Raw genomic sequence first — 26,526 nt, 5'->3', positions numbered from 1 at the left:
ATCCACCCGAGAATTCACACATATATACATTATATGCGTGCACCGCAAACAATATTTCTATCTAATAATTGGTTTTTAATTTAAAACCAAAATTAGAATAAACAAACCAAAAGAACACATATATTGACACTCTTGGCTTGTTTGTTACAAGTAAAAATAGTACGACAACTTGTTTATCCTAAATAACGTATTCCCGACACAATATCCATGTTGTTATGTTGCGGTCTAGAGCTCGTCGTGCTCGGTCACATTCTCGCTATCGATCCCTTATCGTAATAACACTTAACTACTAAAAAACACACTATACTGACTACTGAGATATATATGAAATTTTCCCTTTATTTTAAACCGGGACTGTTCTATTTTCAACTGTTTCCTCGTCCTCGTCTTCATTTTCCCTTGACATTTCCTCCAACGACTTACCATTCGACTCGGGCACCAAAAACGTAAACAACATCCCGAGACAATTCACGACCCCGAGCACAATAAGCGAGTTTTTTACCCCAATCCCGGGCGGGTAACCTTTATCCGTCTTAGTTTTGTCTTGGCTTTGCGCCGCATACAAAAACCCGAATGCACCAATTATTGCCCCCGCTTTACCCGAAGCCGCCGAAATCCCGTGGCACGTTGACCGAAGCCTTGCGGGAAAAATCTCGGCCGGGACCACAAATGTAGTCGTGTTAGGCCCGAAATTTGCGAAAAAGAACGTTAACGCGTACATTACAACGAACCCGATTCGGTTCTCCTTTTGTGTCCAATGATGGTACGGTATCGCGAGCGCGAACATGAAAACCATCATAAAGAAAAACCCCATTAACTGGATCGCGAACCGCCCGATTCTATCGATAAAGAATACGGTGAACCAATATCCCGGGACCGTACTACAAAGCGCGATTAGCGTTTGCGCTCTCGAGATTTTAAAAACCTCTTGGATCGCGTTCATTGTCTTCGCGTTCGGGATCCACCCGATCGCACTAAATATGTCCTTTTGGAATAAGTTTTGGCTATAAAACGCGATATCAAGCAAGAACCACGTGCTTGTCGTCCCGAGCAAATGTAACCCGTGTCGCTTCAAAAACCGTTTCGAAAAAAGCCCGAACGTGTTTTGTTGTTTCTCGACCACTTTTTCCTGGTCAGGCTCGAGCTCGACTTGTAAAACTTTTGACATATCCGCCGCCGCTTGTTTCGTGTTTTTCGCCACTAAAGCCGTATACCGAGCGGTTTCGGGCATCTTCATCCGCCAATAATAAGTCATCAAAGCCGGGATCGCCCCGAACATTAAAATAATCCGCCACACATAATCCGCTTGTGGGACCGTGGACCCCAACGGGTCCACCTCGTAAGCCGGAGCCGGGTACTTGGCTTTAAACGCGGCGGAAACAATACACGCCACCATCCCGCCCGTCAAAATCCCGAACCCTTGCATCGCAAACACCGCCGCAATAAACGCGCCTCGGGTTTTCTTATTCGCGTATTCCGACATGATCGTCGCGGAAAGCGGGTAATCTCCACCAATCCCAAACCCGAGCCAAAACCGAAAAAAACAAAGGGTTGCCATAACCGCGGTCGGCTCGTTACTAAACGAAAGCCCGGACGCGATCGAACAAATGACCATTAACATAAGTGTCATTCCGTAAACTCGTTTTCGGCCCATTTTGTCACCGAGCCACCCGAAAAAGAGTTGACCCGCGAGGGTGCCACAAAACGCGACCCCGTTAACCGCGGCCGACACGTTAGGAGGCAATGACCCGGGTTTCTCGTCAGCGAAGTCGTGGTAGTAAATTCGGCCTAGTAGTTTCGTTACCAACGAGATGCAAAAGAGATCATAAGCGTCGGTAAAGAAACCCATACCGGCGATTACGATCGCCGTAAAATGGTACCATTGAGTCTTGGCTACATCAAGTGCATTCAACACCTTCAAGTTATCATTTGCCATAACCTATGTGTTCAAGAACAAAAATAAATAGTTATTAGTTCTTTACATATGTAAATAAAAGTAAGTGTGACAGTCCAAATATATTACTTATAGTTACACCGCATGTTTGTATTCATTTATTTAACTTTAACCGAACACGAGTAATGGAAAATAAATATGTTCGTGTTCCTTTATATTAACATTCTGAACTAAGGGTGCAGATGAGCCGAGCTGCTCGCGAGCTACTCAAGATCGGCTCGTTAAAAAGCTCGATCGAGCCCGAGCCTAAAAGTAAGTTCGTTTATATTAACATTCGAATTTTTTTATAAATTCCTATAACATGTAACTCCAACAATTTCCAGATGAATTTAAAAAAAAAAAAAACTAGCCCTTCTTTTACTACAACATCGCAATAATAACAATACGATTTTTCTAGGGAAAATTGTTACTGTTCCAACAAAAATATATTTATCAATTATGTTTATTATTTTTGTTAAAAAGGTGTTGGAAAACATTATACATATAATTATTTGTGTTATATATAGTATTATAATTTTGTTAGAAAGTTTGAAAAAAAAATAAATCAATAAAATAGATTTGTTGGAAAAGTGTAGAAACTTTGCAACCTAGTTTTGTAGAAAAATATGTTGAAAAAATATTAGAAATGATTTTTTCACATATATTTTTCTCACACAACTTTTTGTAGGAAAATCGTTAGAAAATAGGTTTTCCAACAAATTTTCAACAAAATCCTTGTAAGAAAATGACTCATCTTCTAGTAGTGATATCATGACTTAAACCCATTTATGATCCAACACAAGTTTAAGTTTTATCTAATTTCATTTGTCAGCAGGCAACTAATAAATGTTTTAAAGTTATCTAGAACATGTAATATGTATTCACGGGTAAGAAAAATATCACGAAGGAGTTGGCATGTTTAAATAGGTAAATTTAACGTGACTTGTTAGTTAAGGAACCAATTATAGCGTTACAAGTGACAACAATAGGATGGATAGATAATAAACGACTTTTGGAGTCTTTAGAACCAAACACAACAAAATAAGAAAACACCCAATAAATGAATACCGAACATATATGGTCTAACGGCCACAACTATTTGTCATTTATAATAGAAAATGGTAATCGAATATGGGACATATTAGGGTGTACACGTTCCTATAAAAGACCCATACATAATTGAAAGTGATGTTTATCGTCCTCTTCAACTTGGTACTTGGTAAGATGTATTCGGTTTTTGTAATTTACTGGTAGGTGGTTTGCATGAGTGTTTATTTTACGGTTATAAAAAATACGTGCTTTACATGTTTGTAATAGTACCTAATTGGGTTAAAGGGTATCTCGCCCGGATTGCATTGTACAAATTTGTAATAGTACCTAATTACGGATGTACATCTATCTAGCTTTACATGTTTGATTGGTTGTTACACTAAAATCTGATGCACATGTATATAGTAGTACATCAAACTCAATGCAACAAACTATCCAACTTTCATGTTTGATATAACGTTGTAATTAATGATCTTTTTCGATAATGTTGTGTATTTTGTTTGTAAAACTTGTTATTAAAGTGTGTCATTAGACATTTTGATTTTCTACTAACCATATATGTTTTTCACTTTTAGCAACTTAATGATTCCATTAAAAGGCTAAATCTTAATCGGTCAGAGATAAAAATGCGTTTAGTTTGGTTAACATAAAAAACACCTCTTAGTGATTTTCGAAGACTCTTAACGAATAAATTTGAAGTTGTCGAATATAACTAATTAACTATGTCAGAATTGCCTTTATTTTGTTCCTCTTACGTTGTTTACATAACTAAAAGAAAACACAACTACATATTTTAAGTCGGAAATCCAAATACCCCACATCACTAAAAAAAACTATAAGATCTTATATTAAACAGTATAGTCCTAAAATAATAATTTTTTGAATAAACACTTTATTTTTTCAAAACCTGTAACCGACCATTATTAAAATAACGTTGTGTTCCGGTATAACTAGATTTAACCTACTAAACATACATATAACTAGAGTAATTTAGAACTTTACACTTTTTACCAAGAGTAATTACAAATTTACAATACAAAAAAGAAGTGAAATAATAATAATAATTTACTGTAGCTGAAAACTTTAAAGTAATAATAATTATTCTAGTTTAATACAATTATGTTGATTATGTGTGCACTTATCACGTTAAAAGCTGTTTATAACCGTAATAAAAAACCGAAAGCATACCTGATATTAACATCAACTAAACAAAACACAAGTTATAGAAACAAGAAACATAAACAGTTTACGAATCTAACCTCAAACACACAACGAAGGCCGTGAACACCGAGCCTTGTAAGTTGTAACTTGTGCAACAAAAGTAGTACTTTAGTTCAGCCAGATTATGTAGTAGAAGATGGAGAGGTGAGATATGGTGTGGTTGGTGATATATGGCCCCTGTATATAATAACTTCAAGTGGGCCCACTTTTTATAGTTGTCTCACGCCATACGTGAATAATTAACGGCTAGGATTGTTTGATTGATGACGTGGCACAGATCGAATGTGGTTTTTACAAGTCAACAATGACTTTTTTTTCTTGCTTTTAGTGGAAAGTGGTAATACTTTTTGATTTCTTTTCTAGAGTTCATATAAAACTGTTGTTTGAAAATGTAGAATATAAAATGGGAATTTTGTAAGAGGGATAAAAAGGTGGTGAGAAAAACCGAACCGTTAATCGAAATTAATCATATGGTAAAAAACTTGACGGTTATGACTAAGTAAATTTGATTAACACACCGTTATGTTATTTTTTATGATTAATGTGTTTTCGTCAACCAACTTTAACTAAAATGAAGTTTTCATGTTTGTATATTTTCAAATATTATACCTCTCTTTTCATATTTTGTACATCCATTTCTATCTTCAAGCATATAATTATGTTAGAGTTGTTAGTAACATTGCTTGGAACACCATATCCAAGCTTGAATCCGACATATTCTATTTTTGAGACTACATAACTAAGCTTGAAGACTGTAACATAACCATTTTCAACAGTAACCATATCCAAGCTTAAACTCAGCATATTTTAGTTTTTAAACTTCATAACTGAGCCAGGAATACTGTAACCTAACCATTTTCAACTAAAACAGTGGAAAAAAAGTACATTGGCAGTTAAGGAAACTGACCAGTAATCGACGGTCAATCGACCTATTATGAATCGACCACTCGGTTATGGTGGCTATGGTGACTTTGTATACCCTAAGCTAATAAATTAATATATAATATGTATAAATTACGTGTAATAGATTATTTGTTTGAAATACTTTTAGTCATACGAATTACTTTCTCTGCATACAAAAAGGTTTTGAAATTGTGATATTGAAAAGTATAATCTCAATCGCAGGTATCAAAATATTAATGGGATTTTAGTCTACAAAGTACAAATCAAGTGATTCTAAATTCTAATTCGATCCTTAGCCACTATTGGTGTTCAAAAAATAAACCAGAAAAACTAGTAAACCATATTAATTTTGAATTAATATTGTAAATGAAAAAATGGATGATGGATATCTTTTGGATGGTTACTACTTACTACGCAACGTCAAAAGCATAACAAGAAATATATATGTGCGCATAAAGCGTTGATGTAAAATTATAGATAATATGCATTAAGTTATCAAGAATAATGTGTATTATTGATCAATTATATATCTTATGTATTGAAGAAACACTAAGTGACCCCGGCAGATTACGGATAATCTGGGGGTTAAGTAGATGTTTCCCACGAGGGTTAGGTCCGGCAAAGATGGTTATTCTTCTGATGACCTGCAAAACAGACACCGTGAGCTCGTCACTGAGAGGGGGGGGTACCTCCTTGTGACCACCCTCCGGCGTGAGAATCAGACTAGATTGCTCTGAATATGTGTATATTAAGAGAAATAGCTAGAGCAGATATATGATGGTGTAAGATATGATATAAGATGATCCTACCGTTCCAAGGTGTTGGAGTATTTATAGCCGAATGTAGGTTTCCAAGCAGGTACAGCCAGCTGTATAATATTCCTTTTCTACCAACTGTGGGCTACGCACGTGCCATGCTGGTGGTTGGTGGGTAGGCAGCGGCTGATAGTGACATGGCCGGCCGTGTACTATTCCTTTTCCACCAACTGCAGGCTATGTACATGCCACGACAAGGGTTGGTGAGTAGGCAGCGGCTGATAGTGACATTAAGTACTAGAGCGTGCTCCTCGTCGTACTGTTGTCAGTGAGCTGTCGCTGCTTTGGTCAGATCTTGTCTATTTTGTCCATACCTTGGCAGGTATAGTACAAAAGATCCTCCAGAAGCGTACGGACTGGCTCATTTGGGCGGGAGTATTCCCGGCTTGCTCATTCCTTCTTCAGGTGACATTACTGAATTATTGAGAGTTAGTGCCTTGTGCGTGTAGCCTTGCTATTAGTGCGGGTAGCCTCCGCTGATGGCTTGTATCCGCAGCTGCGGGAACAGGCGGGGTACTTCACCATTGAGAGGCTTTTCCTGCGGGAACAGCTGGCGTATGCGCGTAAGGTCTTCATCTCTCTGAGCATGGTGGGTCCTGCGGAACCAGTTGGTCTTTGCGCAGACGTCCCTCTTCAAGGTGAGTCTTGCGGGTCCAACTGGGCTCTGCTGGGACCTACCCCCCAGTCCAATGTTCTTCTCATGAATTGTTAATAAGTGAGGTGAACTTTTGGACTTAAGCAAGGGGTTTTGAAAAGGGTTTTTAGTTTTAAGGTTGTCCGTGGGGATTCTTCCCGCGGTTTCCCTAATGTCACGTGCAGAAATTCCCGACTTTTCTGCTTGATCTTTGGGTATGATGCGGGTAGGTGTGTAACCTCCTCGCAAGTCAGGAGCGTTGAGTTTCACTTGTAGATTCTCCACGAGGTTTTGGTAGTTTTAGACATAGTGATCAATTATGTTAAACAACCAATTCCATCTTGGAGCTTCAAACAATCTAGTTCTCAACGTTCTCGCTATGCGGGGATGTTATTTCCCTTTCCACAAGCATGGCCCAGAAGATCGTTCTTGGTTTTAATTCCCTGCGAGTGCTAAGTATGTGAAGGGTTTCGCCTTGACACTGTACCCGCACTCGTCTTATAGTTACTTGATTCCCAAGGTATTCTTGGCTTCAATTCCCTGCAGGTGCTAAGTATGTGAAGGGTTTTGCTTTGACACTGTACCCGCACTTGTCTTACGGTTTCTTGGTTACCAAGGTATTCTTGGCTTCAATTCCCTGCAGGTGCTAAGTATGTGAAGGGTTTCGCCTTGACACTGTACCCGCACTTGTCTTACGGTTTCTTGGTTACCAAGGTAAGGGGGTATATTCCCTCTTATTTTTGAATCTTTGAATCTTTTTGAATCTTTTTGATTTGCTTTATAAACGTTATATGACTTGCTCATGCATATTATAGTTTAATTTGGCACTTGTTTTGCCTCATAAACAATATATGATTCGCTGATGCATACTTTAGTTTAACTTAGCAATTTTCCAAGTGCTTTGAATAAGTTAACCTTTCGACGCGCGGTTGTCAATAGGTTAATGTTCAGTTTCCTCTATCATGATTGTGCGGGTAGGACCGTCACTTTCCTTTAGTGGGATGACCAAACTTCACCTATAACTGACATGCGTGAAGGTTTTCCTCATGTTTTCCTTAGAAATTTTTGCTGTTCTTGTGTTTATGCGGGTTTTGCCGCCGTCCACACGCAACGACTTCCCCACTTATTATGCGGTGAATACCGGCATATCAGTGTTTTGAATAAGTTAACCTTTCGACGCGCGGTTGTCAATAGGTTAATGTTCAGTTTCCTCTATCATGATTGTGCGGGTAGGACCGTCACTTTCATTTAGTGGGATGACCAAACTTTACCTATAACTGACCTGCGTGAAGGTTTTCCTCATCTTTTCCTTAGAAATTTCTGCCGTTTTTTGTGTTTACGCGGGTTTTGCCGCCGTCCACACGCAACGACTTCCCCACTTATTTATGCGGTGAATACCGGCATATCAGTGTTTTGAATAAGTATAAAGGTAAGACTATCAACACAATGTGATAAGGAGAATCATTTCCATTAGAAGTGGCTCTAGGCCTTTTCTTTATAAGTTTGGAATTGATCTACATGTAACATTTGCGTAATTGAGCTCCATTCCATGTTCTTGGGATGGGGGTGCCATCGAGCCTTTCGAGCCGGTATGCGCCCTTTCCCAAAACTTCTTTGATAATGTATGGCCCTTCCCAGACCGGGGCCAGCTTTCCTGGGCGTTCTTGGTTCGAAGCCTCGTTGTTACGCAGTATGTAGTCTCCGACATTGAAGTTGCAGAGTTTTACCCGCGTGTTGTAGTACTTTTGCACTTGTCGCTTGTAGTTCTCTTCACGCGCTGCGGCTAAGTCTCTGCGTTCTTCGGTTAGCATATGGTCTAACCGTCTTTCCGCATCATTGTCTTCTGGCTGAATCAAGACCCTTGGTGAGGGTAAACCAATTTCGACCGGGACCATGGCTTCAGTGCCATAAGTGAGGCTGAACGGGGTTTCTCCCGTACTGGCCTTTTTCAGCGTTCTGTTTGCCCAAAGGACGTGTGGAACTTCGTCCACCCAGCCGGATCTGTGTTCTAAGAGTCTTTTCTTTATGCCGTCGACGATGCTCTTATTTGCTCTTTCCACCTCACCATTACCCTGCGGGTGCGCCACTGAGGTAAAGGTGTGGGTGATTTGAAGTTCTTCCAGCCACTTTTGTAGCTTCTTGTCAGCAAAGTTGGTGCCGTTATCGCTCACCAAATTCTGGGGAAGTCCAAAACGACAAATAATAAATTCCCAAATAAATTTTTTGATATGTTTTGCGGTTGTTTGGGCTAGGGTTTTGCTTCTATCCACTTGGTGAAGTAGTCGATGGCGACCACTAGAAACTGAACGTTCCCTGCTGCTGTGGGGAAATGGGCCTGTCACATCGATGGCCCACTTCTGAAATGGCCATGAAGAGGTGACTGGAACAAGTTCATTCTTCGGGCGATGCGTGTTGGGTGCGTAGAGTTGGCAAGACCTACACTTTCAGATGTATGCCAGCGCATCCGTATGCATCCCCGGCCAAAAGTATCCCGCGTTGTTTAGCTTAGCTTCAACAGCGCGTGGACCTGCGTGTACTCCACAGATGCCCTCGTGCACTTCCCTTAGGAGGTAGCCAGCATCTTGGTTGTCCACGCATCTTAGGAGTGGGCCAAGAAAATTACGTCTGTAAAGGATGTCATGGATGAGTTGATAGTTCAGTGCTTTACAGCGTATTTTTCTTGCCTGTGTTTTTGACTCTGGTAGTATACCCACCGCAAGGTAATTTATTATTGGTGTCATCCACGTTTCTGTGCCGGTTTGGATGACACAGATTTCCTTGTGCGGGACTGATGGTGCTCCAAGGAGTTCAATGCGGATGTCCTTTCCCAAGTGAGTGAAGGCTAATGATGCAAGCTTGCTTAACGCATCCGCAGATTTGTTTTCGCTACGCTTGACGTGTATGACCTTACAATCGTTAAAGTCGCGCATAAGGGTTTTTGCTTGTGCGAGGTACAGGGCCATTGTGTCGTTCACGGCCGTGTACGTCCCGTTTATTTGGTTGGCTACTAACATGGAATCCACGTGGGCTTCCAAGTTTTTTACTCTCATCTTACGCGCAATTCTCAGCCCGACCAAGAATGCTTCATACTCCGCTTCGTTATTTGTACTTGGAAAATCCAGTCGAATAGCGTAATTTATTGGTAGTTAACTCGTCTTGTCTGCTTTACTTTGTTTACATTCCTATACAAGTAGTTAAGTAGTAATTAACTCGTCTTGGCTAGTTTAACATAACAATCTACTCGTATCTTTACTTTATGGTCTAAACTAGTCGTTACAGTGTTGTTTTAAAGTTTTCGGGTTTATATGAATGTCTTGTTCTTGTTGCTTTGAACCCGCACATCAATGGAGGAGGAAATTGATAATATTGTAGTTTGTTAGGCGGAAAATGGGAAGAAACAAAAGGAGCTACTGAGTATGTTCCGTTTGATTGTGGACGACAATGTGTATCTTTATCTTTGAGGTTCGGTTATTGTGAGTTTATAGATTTGGTAGCTAGTCGTTTTAAAATAGGTCATGTTAAACGACTAGTTTAAGATAATCGTAAAACTTATAAGATAATCCTTAAAAATTACAGATCCAGAGCAGCGAGTAAAAAAAAATAAAATTGGTCTCTAAAATATATGCTCAATTACTCAAATACAATTCTATATTAAAAAAAAAGAATGTAAATCCCTAAAAGTTGAACAAATAAATGTTGGTTCCATATCGACATCGTGCCAAATTGTCATTTTGTACGTTTATTTTTTAAATAGATTTATATAAGAAATATATACAATTATTCATCAAGTTTCATTTAGTAATTATAGCTCCTCAGGGAGAGTGGACCGTATGCAGTTGTAAACATAGCCCGGAGCATGGTCAACCCTGAGAATAATGCATTAATGTGTGTAAAATCAAACTAAATAAAAATAGAGCACATAAGATGAAACTGCATTACAAGTTAGGAATTACAAGAATCCCAAAATTAAAATATAAATTAATATATCATTTCGATTTATTGTATATTGCTCTCTAGGGATGTGCACAAAATCGAACAAACCAAACTGAAACTGAAAAAACTAAAAAAAAACGGACCAAAAAAACCAAACCGAATTAGAAACTAGCTGTTTGGTTTTGAACTTTAGCAAAAACCGAAATATTGGTTTTGGTTCGGTTTTGTATTTTGTTAAGAACCGAAACAACCGAAGCGAAATAACCATAACCATTAAAACAAAATCTACATATGACTATCTGTTTAGTTTAAACATATGCTAAATAACAAAGATATAACTTTTAATATTTAGTCTACATATGATTAATAACCTAATAATACTGGTACTTTTAGTTTTGATTTTGAATTTTGATTTATAATATGTATTTTATTAACTTTTAAATATTTGAGGTCAAAACATTCAATATTATACTAATCATTAGTTTAAAGAAAAAAATAATATCATGCTCAATTTCAATATCTTGGTCAAGTTTTTTTTGGCCAAAAAGTTTTGGCTCGATTAGCAAAACTGAAAACCGCATCCAAAACCGAACCGAACCCAAAAACCGAAAAAACCGAAACCTAACAATTTTAAAAAATCATAAAACCAAAAGTTTGATATTCATTTCGGTTTTAGTTAAAAGCCGCACTACACACCCTCGGTTGCTCTCATCATTAACAAAGCAAAAAACCTTATGTTCAACATAGTAGGATCGAATCTAGAACAAAATAATATTCACATGATTAACTCCCAAAATCACGACACGTACGTGAAAGTCAAAGTGGTAAAAAAGGGTATATGTGTGGATGAAGATCACTTACACACTCAATTAACATTTTGTTTATAGACCAATTGAATCTTTCATGTGAGAACAGGTTAGGATTTAGACTATGAAAGTTTATTAAAAAAATTATATCAAATAAAGTTACAAAATACTATTTTTATAAAATATACATGATAACCCAACCACATACGTTGTATAAGAGTTTTAAAATCAGGTCAACTAGATATCTTATTGTTGCCCATCTTGGCATCTTATATTTAGATAAGAGAATATTTATAACAATACTAATATATAGTAATCAAGTTTGTTATATAATCGACCTGTTTTCTTGAATGATGAATTTCTATCATCCGTGAAACTTTAACTCAATACCTTTCAATTGTTAATGTTTTAAGAGTTTTGTCTTTGCCAGTGTGCCACCAACCTGGCTAATTAGTGTTAAAGATTCTATTAAAGTTATTTAATTTTTTCTTTTTTCATATAAACTTAATTAACTTTTATTATATGTTCATTCTATGTATTTTTTGTTTTTTAAATAAATGCATGTGTACACTTTATAAAATTAAATCAGACAAAATAAACCATACATGAATCTTCGTTATTATTAGCTGGTGATTTTTTTTTTTTCAAAATTAACTTGAATTAAGAGGTAATAGTGAAGAAAAAAAATCAACAGATGATAACCGGATTTCATAATTTTTAAATTAAGATAAAACTTAACAAGATAATCAGTAATCATGATTCATATGTATTTCAAATGTCTCATTTAATTCTATTTAACATTTACGAAATAATTAACATAAAAAGCTAAACATTTATTAAAAGTTGAGTGAATTTAATAAAACAACTAAAAGCTTGTTTACTAAATAATAGACACACACAAACCATTTTGGGTCGAGACAGAAATAAAAACATAAGTGTATGGTTTCCTTAAGCCATGTGTTGTTATTCAATACAGATAATGTCGTGGAGCTAACGGAGTTCGTGCGAACCACTGTCCATGTCAACTAGAATATTATGTATTTAAGTTTTCTCTTGAATTCATATACAATCAAATATTCCATTTTTTTTACTAGAATTTTAAATAATACTTTATTAATTTTATTATTTCATGTTAAGAAATAACAAATTTTTTCTTTCCCTAAATTATTAGATAATAGCAATTATAACTAATTAAAAGTCAAAAAAATCCTCCAAGAAAAAAAAGTTACAAACAATAAGGGAATTATGACAGGAATACTTAATACATTTAAGACATGTTTATCAAAAAAACGTAGATTATCATCTTACTTAAATCAAATTACTTCTTGTTGATAATTTGTTAAAGATTTTATAGATTATAACTTTTGGTGAGTTTTATAGTATCATCTTAGTTACTGAAGAAACACAGATCCACTCCCCGGGTATGGGTCTTGGATCCAATGAGTCAACAGGGTACAATACGATAACTATTACCACGATATGAGTAAAGCTCCCTAAAGTCCAGTGACCGAAACCTGCAAAACAAATACCGTGGTCTCGTTACAGGAAGGACAAGAGGGGGGGGGGGGGGTCTTCCTGTAACCACCCTCCGGCGTGAAAATCAGTAACGTTCGTAATGTAGAAAATACTAAAGTACAGAGACTAAGTGTAGTCAGAATATATGTGAGTGAATGAATACCTCATACCGTTTGACAAGGTATTTATAGCCGAATGATGATGGAAGATGATTGGGACAGCTGTCCTCTTCTAGAAGATCTTTGATAACCGCCTGGACACGTGTCTTCTTGTGATAGGTTGGGCTATACATCCCATGTGCATGGGTACAACAACCTGGACACGTGTCACCAGCTGATAGGATGGATCGCACCCTGACCATGTGCACGGTTATAACAACCTGGCCAGGTGTCCTTTGTTCATTGGTTAGTATGTCACGTATTCCCCAAGTAAGAATCATGAGCCTTTCTTCTAGAAAGTATTTGAATGGTGACAGCTGTCCTACTGGCACTGTTCTCCAGTTATTTATGCGTACATATGTCTTGTCCCGCGGACGACTTTTGAGGACGCCCGGATGCTTCCGCGCGTATTATGAGGACGTTCCTCCTCTATCTTGATATGCGGGTGATCCGTTTGTCCCGCGGGTGGCTTATAAGAGCATTCTCTGTGACCCGCGGATGGTACTTAAGGGTATTTGGGTCTTTTTGGTACTACCTCTACAGTTACTATGAATTAAAGTAAGTGATTTGTGTCAATATTTATGTTATTGAAATAATAATATTTAATTATGCTAAACATGTTGCGTCATGTCGTTCATGTTATTAGATTGATTATATATAACCGTGTTTGATTTGTTTGTTTCGTGTGCCTGCTTATCATTTATGTATGTGTAATTAACAAGTTTAGTTAAATTTCTTATGTTCGGATATTTTGTTAATCTGTCGTATTAAACACGACATGTTAAACATAACACGAGAAGTTTCTTCAACTCTTGTTTCGATGGTTCAGGTAAAGCCAATTGTCTTTAATAGTAACATAATTTACGTAAAAACTCTTTTCAAATTCTATGTAAAATTTTAATTAATGAAATAGTAGTTGCTATCCATTTTCCTTACACTATGCTTTGACCATTTCTTTTTAGAACGACATGTACCATTTAATTTGAGAATCACCCAAACTTTATCATTATAATAAGTCTACATATGTAGTTGAAATATTGGTATAAAGAAATTATTTGAAGTGGAACGTTTTAAACCTCATATGACTATAATCACAAGATAAGACATATATGTCACACTAGTTGCTTAAATTTAAAGTCTCCTAAGTCCTAAGACGCGTGCGATGCAAAAGTATAAGTCGTTATTGAAACGATGCATTGCTTTGGAAAAATATGTTTTAGAAACTGTTTAATCTTGTCAACAAGAAAACAAAATAAGTAACGTAAAACACGGTTTTTTAAATTGTGTGTAATCAGTAAATCAACGTGTATAATTATTTAGTTGATTAGTTTGATTTATTTCGGTTTCAACTATTTATAAATACCCTTTCAAGCAGTTTAGCCAACACGGTAGTAGCATGATCACTTTGCCAAATGATATAAAGAAGAATTATATTGTTACATTTTCAAATTTATAATACTTTTCAAGTTGTATAAAAGAGTGAAAACTTTGTCTTAATTTAGATTTTATATATCTGAATTTAAAGTTTAGTTTTTAGACTCAGTATTATAAACGAGGAAAATAATTTCTTCCAAGTCGTCGTTTATAGTTAATAGCCAACATATGTGATGTTGATATGACAAACGTTTGAAATGAAATCTGACCCTAAAATGTATTAAATTGAGTGTACTCTTTAACAAGTAATAACATCAATAAATAAGGATGCCGTTAAAGTTGTAAAAGTCGATAGGCAACTGGAAAGTTGGGTGTAAAAATGGTAAATATAAAAAAATAATTTTTGGATATTATATATATATATATATATACTAATATTTATAGCAAAATAAGTAAATATAAATAAATAAGATAAGTATATTATAATACTAACTTATTCTAAAATTTGCTAATTATTAACTTAAATAGTGATATATTTTTTCAATATTATAGAAATATGAATTGTGTATTATTTTTTTAAGTAAAATGGGTCCGATTTATTTTAGGTGTTTATGTCCGATGTCTTGAAGAACCGGGCGCAAAACACTAGACGTAACAGTGGTTTATTTTTAAAACCAGACCGAATAACGAACCGGTCCCTTCATTATATTCATATCTTGTTTATATATTAAAAAAAAAAAAAGTGACAACGTTGGCTTGAAAGTGTTACACCTTTATAATAACTTTATAAAAGAAATAATTACGTACGTGCACATGAAAAAAGGTAAAACACCATCTACTGACCACATACAAACAACATATGAAAGCCATAGAATCTTTACAAAGATTCATAAAGCTATAGCAATCATAAGTACTCCACAAAATGAACACAAAAGTAGTCAGTTTGTAATATCAAACAGGAGCAGTTCGGTTATAAGTTGTGTTTGAGGCCGCGGGTTCGACCTCGTCTTCGTTCTCGCCCGACAACTCTTCGAGTGATTTCCCGTTAGGTTCGGGTACCAAAAACGTAAACACGAGTCCTAGCAAGTTGATCACGGCGAGAATGACGAGGGACGCCTTGATCCCGATCCCCGTGGGGTAGCCCGCGTCGGTTTTCTTGGGATCCGTGCTTTGGGAAGCGTAAAGGAACCCGTAGGCCCCGACGATGGCACCCGCTTTTCCCGCGGCTGCGGATATTCCGTGGCAAGTGGACCGGAGTCTTGCGGGGAATATTTCCGCGGGGACCACGAAAGTGGTCGCGTTCGGGCCGAAGTTGGCGAAGAAAAAGGTTAATGAGTACATTATGACGAACCCGAGACGGTTCTCGTGTTGGGTCCAATGATGGTAAGGAATCGCGAGGGCGAACATGAACACGGTCATGAAGAAAAAGCCCATGATTTGGATCTTGAACCGACCCATTCGGTCGATGAAAAAGACCGTGAACCAATAACCGGGAACCGTACTACAAATAGCGATAAGAGTTTGAGCCCGAGCCACGCGGTAAACCTCGCCAATGGCACTCATTGTGGCCGCGGGCGGGATCCACCCGATACCGCTTAGCACGTCTTTTTGGAAAAGGTTTTGTGAGTAAAAAGCGATATCGAGTAGAAACCATGTGGATGTGGTCCCGAGCAAGTGGAGCCCGTGTCTTCGGGCGAATTCTTTCGAAAACAACCCGAATGAGTTTCTAGTATCTAGAACAATTTTCTCAACCTTTTGCTCTTCGGCTTCGATCTCGACTTGTAAAACTTTAGCCATGTCTTGCGCCGCTTGTTTGGCGTTTTTCGCCACCAAAGCGGTGTAACGTGCGGTTTCTGGCATCTTCATACGCCAGTAATATGTCAAAGCAGCGGGAATCGCACCAAACATGAGAATAATACGCCAAACATAGTCCGCTTGTGGGACCGTGGACCCCGATTTGTCTGTTTCATAAGAGGGAACGTTAAACGCGTGGTCAAAAGATGACGACACGATTAACGCTACAATCCCACTAGCCAAAATCCCAAACCCTTGCATAGCGAAAACTGCCGCAATAAATGCCCCGCGCGTTTTCTTATTAGCGTATTCCGACATAATAGTAGCCGAGAGCGGGTAATCCCCACCGATCCCAAACCCGAGCCAAAACCTAAAGAAACAAAGCGTCGCCATCACACCCTTTGGTTCGTTGCTAAACGAGAGACCCGAAGCGAGTGAACATACAACCATAAGTGCCAAAGTCATACCATACACCCTCTTCCGACCCATTTTGTCACCGAGCCACCCGAAAAACAATTGACCACATAACGTTCCAACGAGTGCGACACCCGTAACCGATGAGGCCACACCAGGGGGTAGTGTCCCGGGCTTTTTACCGTCTTTAAAGTAGTATATACGACCGAGCAATCGGGTCACCAGGGATATTGCGAAAAGATCGTAGGCGTCGGTAAAGAACCCCATACCGGCTATAACAATAGCGGTAAAATGGTACAATTGTGTCTTGGCTGAGTCAAGTGCACTAAGCACTTGTAGTTGCTCTCGAGCCATGGCTAGCTAGTTACTTGTTCCAAAGCTATAGTCTATGAACACAAAGAAAATGAGTTAATACTTATAAATACACAAATGTTGAATTTAGACTTTAACTTGTTAAATGATTTATAAATAAATTATTAATATTAATATTAATATAAATATCTAATAGTATAATAAATATTTTCTAGGTGTCATGTCATGAATTATTATATATTTAAACATGAATTTAATTGTATTAAATTAAATGTTGGAAGACCTATTCAACAAATTAGATATTTTATTTTTTCTTGGTTGTAACTATGATGACAGAATTGGTGGACCAGTTAAAAGACTTTTGGTATTGGTAGTAAATGAAAAGTCATGCATGCATGTGGAAAACAAACAAATATATATATAAGTAACAATAGTTTAAAATTTAAATCATTGGTGTAATTTTGATTTGTAATTATTGTTTGTTTATCTGTTTAACCTTTAGCGTCTTGCTAGCTAGTGTCGTTTTGTTAATGAAAGTCAATGTTTGAAAATAAAAACGATAGTTTAAAGCAGAAACACTCTCTTTTCACGTAATTTATATATAAAAATATTTATGCATCTTAAATATATATAAATATATTTAATCTATTATTTAAAAAATATTTAAGATTAATAAATAATTAAATTCTTAGAAAATTATAAATACATGTTTATATTCCACTAAAAAATTACATAAATTCTATAATGACATAATTATCCAATTACCCGACTTGGTTAATAGCATGCTTAAACGTTTCATAAACCATTAAGACGGGAATTTGCCAAATGTTTACGACAATTTTAATGTTCCAATGAAAAATACGTAAACTCAACAATGACATAATTATCCAATTACCCGACTTGGTAAATAGTATGCTCAAATGTTTCATAAACCATTAAGATGGGAAATTGTCAAATGTTTGCGACAAATTTAATGTTCCAATAAATATACGTAAATTCGATAATGGCATATTTATCCAATTACCCGACTTGGTAAATAGTATGCTCAAATGTTTCATAAACCATTAAGACGGGAAAGTGCCAATGTTTATGACGATTTTACGTACAAAAATGAATTGCTCATTGATACATATACAAAATTCAAAAACAACCGTATCTGGTAAATCTTCTTAAACATCTTAAACAGTAAAAGATAATCGGTTTTAGAGAGAGAGAGTACCTTGTGAAGAGGTAAGCTATACACTATTTTTAGAGGAGAGAAGAAGAAGGTGATGAGAAGATGATATGTTGAATTGATCGCTATTTAAAGATTCACGAGTCTAAGAATCATTTGTAGCATATTGGGTATATGCTCTTATGGATGAGGTCAACGCTCAAATTGCTTCACCAATGATCTAATCTCTAATGAAGTCAACGGACAGCTTGCCTATTTTTGATAGAATTAATATGCTCTTGATCAGCCATTAATTTAAGCAAATTATAACGCTTGATTTCAATCATCTTGTATAATATTAATGAAGGTTGAGTAGAAACTTAATATAATAACAAACATTGCTTCATTTTTGCTTAATTTTTAACACTTACATCATTAAAAAAATCTCAACGTGTTGTAATAAACCTAAAGTTGAGACTTTTAGATAAATTATGATATATGATATAGCTTCATTCATCATAAAATATACTAAACATTTTACAACTTCATACTTTAATATCTTTTTTCACATTGAAGTGAACAAAAACTAAATAGAAATACTGACCTTTGTAATGCAGTTTAGTATTATATTTAATATTTTCTTCTATATATAGTCTGTTACGTACTCGGTTGATGAAGAAACACTAACCGGACCCCGGGCAGATTACGGATAACCTGGGGGTTAGATAGATGTTTCCCACGAGGGGTTAGACCCGGTAAAGATGGTTCTTCTGATAACCTGCAAAACAGACACCGTGAGCTTGTCACTGAGAAGGGGGGGAGGGGAGGGGTTCCTCCTTGTGACCACCCTCCGGCGTGAGAATCAGACTAGATTGCTCTTTAAATATAAATGTATATTAAGAGATTGCTAGAGCAGATATCAGGTATAATATGATGATAATGTGATAAGATATGATAAGATGAGATGATCATACCATTTGAGGTATTTATAGCCGAAGGTAGGTTTCCAAGGAGGTGTGGCCGGCTGCAATAGTATTCCTGTTCCACCAACAGTGGCCTACGCACGTGCCCTGCTGGTAGTTGGTGGGTAGGCAGCGGCTGATAGTGACCAGGCCTGCTGTGTACTATTCCTTTTCCACCAACTGCCGGCTATGCACGTGGTATGACAGGAGTTGGTGAGTAGGCACCGGCTAATAGTGACATACAGTACAGGAGCATGCTGCTCGCCATACTGTTGTCAATAAGCTGTCGTATCTTTAGTCAGATCTTTTGCCCATACCTCGTCAGGTACAGTACAGAAGATCTTCCCGTATCGTACGGACTGGCTTATGGGCGGGAGTATTCCCCCTCCCGCCTTTGTGCGGGATTGACCCCGAATTTGCTCATTCCTTCAGTTGACACTGAGTGATTGAGAGCTAAGTGCCTTGTGCGTGTAGCCTTGCTGCGCGGGTGGCCTTCCCTGATGGCTTGTATCCGCAGCTGCGGGAACAGGCAGAGTCCTTCACCATTGGGAGGCATTTCCTGCGGGAACAGCTTGCGTACTGCGCGTAAGGACGTCACGTCTCTGAGCATGGTTGGTCCTGCTGATCCAGTTGGTTTCTGCGCAGACGTCCCTCTTCAAGGTGAGTTTTGCGGGTCCAACTGGGCTCTGCTGGGACCTACCTCTTCAGTTGATCATTTTAAAATAGAAATATAATTTACATTTAGATATTTTGTAATTTCAAACGAATCCACTTTTGGTTAATAATCATTTCTTATTTACAACTATTTAAACTATATTAACTTTAAAAATTAACATAATTTAAAATTGTAATATGTTAATTTGAGAGTGAGAAGTAGGTTGATTCAAACAAAATATCTTTCAAGATTGTATTACAATAGCATCTCTTTTCGTCAACCATGATTAACAATTATACACGTCACATGGTATTAATAAAGATATAACAAGTTTACTACAAGTAATTATTTATATTTTAGCTTAGAAATATTAATAATTTAAAATTAAAAATAAAATTAGCTAGAAAAATTAACCAATTTAAAAGTAAAGTAATTTAGTATTAAAGACCGCGAAGATCTCAGGTTCAAGTATATATCTACAAAAGAATAGAATTGAAAAGAATAGAGTTGACGGTGTAAATTTTTATACGTATATACCATTTATAATAGTAATATATAGAGTCATCCAATTAATATTGTTTGTTTTGTAACAAATTCATGATTTTGTTTTGGTTACTTATGTTTTAAATCTTTCTCATGTTCAAAACCAATCTGTTTAAATTATGCTGAAGGTAATTGAGACGGAACATTTATTATGATCGAATTCAACGTCTTTCTTACTCATGGTTAATGTAGAATTACCGGTATTTAAGGCATGACATGTAGGTAGCGTTTGGTATGCAGGAATGGAGGATGGAATAGAATGACTCATTGTGAGAGAATGGAAAATATTGTGTTTGGTTGACCAAAGGAATGGAATGACCTATTACCCAGTCCATTCCATTCTCTCTAAAATACCCCAATTTCATTCCATCCATACCCCATATTTTTTTTTTCATTTCATTCCCTCATTCACCCTACATCACCTCCACCACCCTCCCACCACCACCACCGCCGCCACTGCCACCAGCCACCACCATCGCCGTCCACCACCGCCCACCGCCTCCACCACCCACCTCCACCAGCCATCGCCATCGGTACCAGCCACCAGCACCGCTAGCCGCCCGCCGCATATATCAATCATCGTCCCACCATCACACATGCCGCCTACCGTCACCGCTGCCCACCACCGCCGCCACTGCCACCAATCACCACCATCGGTGTCCACCGCCGCCACCACCCACCTCCACAAACCATCGCCATCAGTGCCAGCCTCCCAACACCGCCAGCCGTATCCTTCAATCATCGCCCCACCATCACACCCGCCGCCCACCGTCACCGCTGCGCACCACCATCTCCACCATTACCGCCACCGCTGCCACCACCACCACCACCACCACCACCACTCACCATCATTTTAATTTTTTTTTTTACCTACCAACAATACAAATTAATGATTCATTTCATTCTCATGTGGCAACCAAACATTTCATTTGAATGGTAATAACTCATTCCATTCCTTTGTCCATTCCATTACCACGTCCATTCCATTCTGTCGTCCATTCTATTACCCCATACCAAACAGACTCTTATTATAAAATCAAACACGTTAAATCGTGTTGGTTGACAGTTATAGGCTGGGTGTTGTGGTATGGCAATTGAGCGCCATCCATCCACCTCATCTATTATAACGACCCCATGCCACAACAACCCAAGGGTTATTCCGACGCCAAGCAATTCCACCCCCCCCCCCTCCCACGCTATGGTGGAAACGACGTTTTGGTGATAAAGGTAAGGTCTACCCCACTAACAACCAATCCCTCTTTTTGTTTATGTTTTTTTTTTCCTTTTCTTTCAAATAGTTTAATTATTATTTTATTGAGTTAGTGGTTAGTTATCCCACAACGCTTAAATTAACGAAAGGACAAGTTATTTATGTGACGATGAGGTGGCGTGACATGATAGAATAACTAGCTCAAACTATTTATTCCACAAAACACAGCCTAAACACAAACTTCTGCTGTTTAAAAAGTATAGTTTTAGTTCCTTATCACAATCTTGTACTACACGTTTCATGCTTATACCCCAGAAAAAAAAAATAATAATAGGAAAAAAATAAAAGAAGAACGGCTTTTGTTTGTTTCTCATTATTGACTGCTTTAACTTTGCTAGTGTCAGGTATGGGCCGATCTATCTATGAGTTGAATATATATATATATACCCAGCCGCCATTATTGATTTCAAACTCTTTTTATAAGTTGGTGTCTGCCCTTTCTTACATGGAGGAGTTAGTAACGTTGAATTTCATATTCATGAAAGTTGAAAGTTGAAAGTTGAAACTTGAAACATTACTAAGAGCAAAATATATTAACTTCATATACAAAAAAATCTTTTTTTCCTTTAACAGGATTGAAGAGGTAGGTCCCAGCAGAGCCCAGTTGGACCCGCAAGACTCACCTTGAATAGGGACGTCTGCGCAATAACCAACTGCTCCAGCAGGGCCCACCATGCTCAGAGAACCTTACGCGCAGTACGCCAGCTGTACCCGCAGGGAAAGCCTCCCAATGGCGAAGTACCCCGCCTGTTCCCGCAGCTGCGGATACAAGCCATCAGGGAAGGCTACCCGCACTAACAGCAAGGCTACACGCACAAGGCATTCGCTACTTCAGTAGTCACATGAAGGAATGAGCAAGGCGGGAATACTCCCGCCTAAATGAGCCAGTCCGTATGCTTCTGGAAGGTCTTTCGTACTATACCTACTAAGGTATGGGCGGAACAGACAATTTGACCAGAGCAGCCCATGAACCAATCACAGGGTGACAGCTCACCGACAACAATACAAGGAGGAGCACCCTCTTGTACTGTTTGTCACTATTAGCCGCTGCCTACTCACCAACCCTTACGATGGGACGCGCGCAGCCTACAGTTGGTGGAACAGTGCGTAGCCGGCAGTAAAGGAACAGTATACAGCCGACCTTTACTGTTGGCCGTAGCCTATCCACCAACCAGCATGGCCTGTGCGTAGTCCACTGTTGGTAGAACAGGAATACTATTCAGCCGGCTGTACCTTCTAGGAAACCTACCTTCGGCTATAAATACTCCAACACCTTGGAATGGTAAGGACATCATCTGATATCTCAATCTTATCTAGCAATCTCTTAATATACACTTATATTCAGAGCAATCTAGTCTGATTCTCACGCCGGAGGGTGGTCACAAGGAGGAACCCCCCCTTCTCAGTGACGAGCTTACGGTGTCTGTTTTGCAGGTCCCCTGAAGAACAACCTTCTCTGCTGGACCTCATCCTCGTGGGAAACATTACTTAACCCCCAGATTATCTATAATCTGCACGTGGGTTCACCTAGTGTTTCTTCATTGGCGCCATCCGTGCATAAAAGCTAGAACTAATTTAGTTTTTTCAAAATTTCTGAAGAAATGGTTAACGTTACTCCGGTCCCGAGGCCAGTAACCGACCAAGAAACCCCGGTAACCACAACCCCAGCAACTGGGGGAACACCGGCGGTTATACAAATCTTACGAACACTACCCCGACTACCCAAGCCGGGGCAAGTGCAGTAAATATTCCACTGGGGTTCACTGATGCCCAGTTGGAAAAACGAACGAGGGCCCCTCGCCAAACACTAGATCAAGTGAAGGCGTGGGCCGAAGCACGTCAGAGAGAGTTCCAAGCTGAATTGGATGAACGCTTGCGTTCAGCTCAACAGGCTGACGAATTCGGCAGTACTCGCCAACAGCTCAATATGAACAGCGAGTGCGAGTACTCAGACGAGGAGAGAGAAGAATCCGATACCGACGCAAACCCTCGCCATAAGGCGAAAGGGAAGCGTAAGGAAACGGACTTCCAGCCGAAAAGGAATTTTGGGGAAGCTTTTAAACCAACGAATGCGGAGAGAAACCCGCGTGACTTCTCCAAAACCTTTAGGCCAACTGCTACAAATGCAGGAAAGTCAAAGTTCGCAAGGGACATTGCGGAAGCAATCGCCCCGAGAAGTGCCAAACAAATGTCCAACATTGCCACTTATGATGGTCTATCCGACCCAGACGACCACTTGAACAGATTCATTGCGGGGGCAACCGTCAGTAACTGGACGGAACCCACGTGGTGTTATATGTTCCAGATAACTCTGGTTGGAGCGGCCAGGGCATGGTTCGATCGTTTACCGGTCCACCACATATATGACTGGGCGGACTTTCAGAACAAGTTCAGCCAGCACTTCAGCCAACAGAGGAAATATACTGAAGAACAGTGGACGATCCTCAACAGCGTTAGAGAGGAGGATGAATCTTTATTAGACTTCATCACCCGCTTCAACTCCAAAAAGCTAAGTCTCGGCAACATAAGTGAAGATCTTGTTCGCGCCGCTTTCATCCAAGGCGCCGAATACCCGGAGCTTATCCGCACATTGACGGGTAAGGATGGCATGCCATCAACATGGGATGCCATCATGACGGCGGCCAAGCGCTTTGCCGAGACGGAGAAGCAACTGGGAAGGGATCTTCCCCAGAGTACACACCTCTACAAGCAGAGGACAAGAGAGAACAATGTCCGGATCGCCCGGCAGAACAAAAAGAGGAAGCTAGGTATCTGGCAGTCAAGGGTAAACTTTGACACCTCATCCAGCTCTCACCCTCTTGTTGGCGGAAGAAATCACACACACCCTTCAAGCCAAAAGCACCGGTGGACGCCACTCACCAAAAGCGTCACGGAGATATTTGCCACTGAAAAGCTACCGTGGCCAAAAGCTCCAGTGATCCGGCACCGACCTAATGCGGATCAGAGCAAATCCTGTGACTTCCACGGGACAAAAGGTCATGGTACGGAAGAGTGTACATCCTTGAAGGATATTGTTGAAGCATTCCTCAAGGATGGAAGACTGGCACACCTGGTGGCATCAATCAAGAAGGGAGGACGGAACGACAACCGGTACCGAGGCAACGGACGAAAGCTCGTTGACATCAGCATCAACATGGTTCATGGTAACATCAGAGGAAGAAAAAGGCGAACGCCAGAACCATGTGCGTGGAAGGAAGCTGAGGTGCGCTTCCCGCGAGTGCCAGGAGGACCCAGCAAAGAAGGCCCTATCGTCATCAAAAGCCAGCTGGGGCACTACATCACTTCTCGCACTCTTGCTGACAACGGCGCCTCGTCAACGGTGATGTACAGGCAGTTCTTTGACAAGCTAGATGACGAAGACAAGGAACGCCTGGAAACGATCTGCGCCTCGATGGAAGGGTTTGATGGCAGCACAAACACCCCCCTGGGTATCATATCTTTCCCCGTCACTCTTACAGATGGGAAACACTCCCGCACAGAAGATGTGGACTTTGTCGTGATGAGGAAGCCACACCACACATACGACATTCTCTTCGGGAGAGACGGGATGGCAAGATTCAACGCCGTGGTATCCTCAGTCCACGGCATGATGGGATGGCCAACAGCTGAGGGTGTAGCGATGATCACCGGCATTCCCCAGGTATGCATCGCATCTGTCTCATATAAACCCAAACCAAAGATGGCTAAACCAACCATCACCGAACCAGAAAGATGGGCCTTCAACGGCAAGTACCCGGACCAGGCCGTCTCCATTGGCCCAACAATTGTTGATCCCACACGCACCTTACTTAAGCGCTTATTACAAAGGAACGCCGACATTTTCGCGTGGACACCAGCTGATATGACTGGTGTACCCTGGAATAAGGCAGAGCATAAGCTCAAATGCGATCCGGCTGTTACGCCGATCGTACAAAAGCGCAGAGTAATGGGGCCAGAACAAACTAACGCGTGTAGAACCCAAGTCAAGGAACTCCTTGACGCAGGCATTGTACGCGTTAGTAGATATCAAACTTGGGTTGCAAATCCCGTTATGGTACCGAAGAATAACAAACAATGGCGCATGTGCATAGATTTCAAAGACTTGAACAAAGCATGCCCCAAAGATTGTTATCCGTTACCCGAAATTGATCTTAAGGTGGACTCGTTGGCACCATTCCGCCTTGAATGCTTCCTGGACGCGTATAAGGGGTACCATCAGATCCACATGGCTGTTGATGATCAGGACAAAACCGCTTTTCGGACGCCCGATGGCACATTTTGTTACCAAATGATGCCATTCGGACTTAAGAATGCCGGGTCCACATACCAACGCCTGATGGACAACCAGTTTCATACCCAAATTGGGAGGAACTTGGAAGTCTACATAGATGACTTGGTCATCAAAAGCCCTGACCCAGAAGCGATGTTGAAAGACATCGAAGAAACTTTCAACACGCTCAGGAAGATAAACATGAAGCTCAACCCGAGCAAGTGTGCCTTTGGAATGGAAGAAGGGAAGTTCTTGGGGGTCATCGTCACTAAAGATGGCTTCAGAGCGAACCCTGAAAAGGTCGAAGCCATTATCAAAATGGAATCACCTACTACCATCAAACAGGCTCAGACACTGAATGGACGACTAGTGGCACTTAATCGCTTTTTGGCAAACCACGCGGATAAGTCGTTTCCCTTCGTGTCAACGTTGAGAAACTGTTTAAAGAAAACGCACTTCCGCTGGACACCAGAAGCGGAAGCAGCTTTTCAGGAGATTCGGTCACGCTTGATCGAACTCCCAACACTCACAGCACCAGAAGCGGGAGAGGAGTTAATCCTATACCTTTCCGCAACTGATAGAGCAACCGGGGCAGTCCTGCTAGTAGAGCGAAAAGGCATCCAGATGCCAATCTATTATGTCAGCCGTATCCTAACAGACGTAGAAACCCGGTACTCTACCCTCGAAAAATTAGTATTAGCACTTATACACGCTTCACGCAGGTTAAGACGATATTTCCAGGGTCACCCAATCACCATTCTCTCCAACTTCAAACTTGCAAACGTTCTAGGCAAACCCGAGTTATCGGGAC

General features: G+C 39.5%; 2 pseudogenes across 2 annotated transcripts; both read right to left on the bottom strand.

The window, feature by feature from the left end:
* Positions 1 to 336: 336 nt before the first annotated feature.
* On the bottom strand, positions 337 to 4,556 carry LOC143541845 (inorganic phosphate transporter 1-4 pseudogene; annotated as a pseudogene). Its single transcript, XR_013136815.1, has 2 exons — positions 4,243 to 4,556; positions 337 to 1,939 (listed from the first exon to the last, which is right to left on the bottom strand). The product of XR_013136815.1 is annotated as an inorganic phosphate transporter 1-4 pseudogene (transcript).
* A 10,737-nt stretch (positions 4,557 to 15,293) lies between these two features.
* Positions 15,294 to 18,255, bottom strand: LOC143541844 (low affinity inorganic phosphate transporter 1 pseudogene; annotated as a pseudogene). Its single transcript, XR_013136814.1, has 2 exons — positions 18,082 to 18,255; positions 15,294 to 16,936 (listed from the first exon to the last, which is right to left on the bottom strand). The product of XR_013136814.1 is annotated as a low affinity inorganic phosphate transporter 1 pseudogene (transcript).
* Positions 18,256 to 26,526: the final 8,271 nt, after the last annotated feature.

The sequence above is a fragment of the Bidens hawaiensis genome, unplaced genomic scaffold (genome assembly GCF_021521415.1).
Source record: "Bidens hawaiensis isolate Kalapana, Puna unplaced genomic scaffold, B.hawaiensis_p1.1 tig00012650_1, whole genome shotgun sequence".
NCBI lineage: Eukaryota > Viridiplantae > Streptophyta > Magnoliopsida > Asterales > Asteraceae > Bidens > Bidens hawaiensis.
The sequence above is the reverse complement of the archived record's forward strand: the minus strand, read 5'-3'. Positions and strand labels throughout refer to the sequence as shown.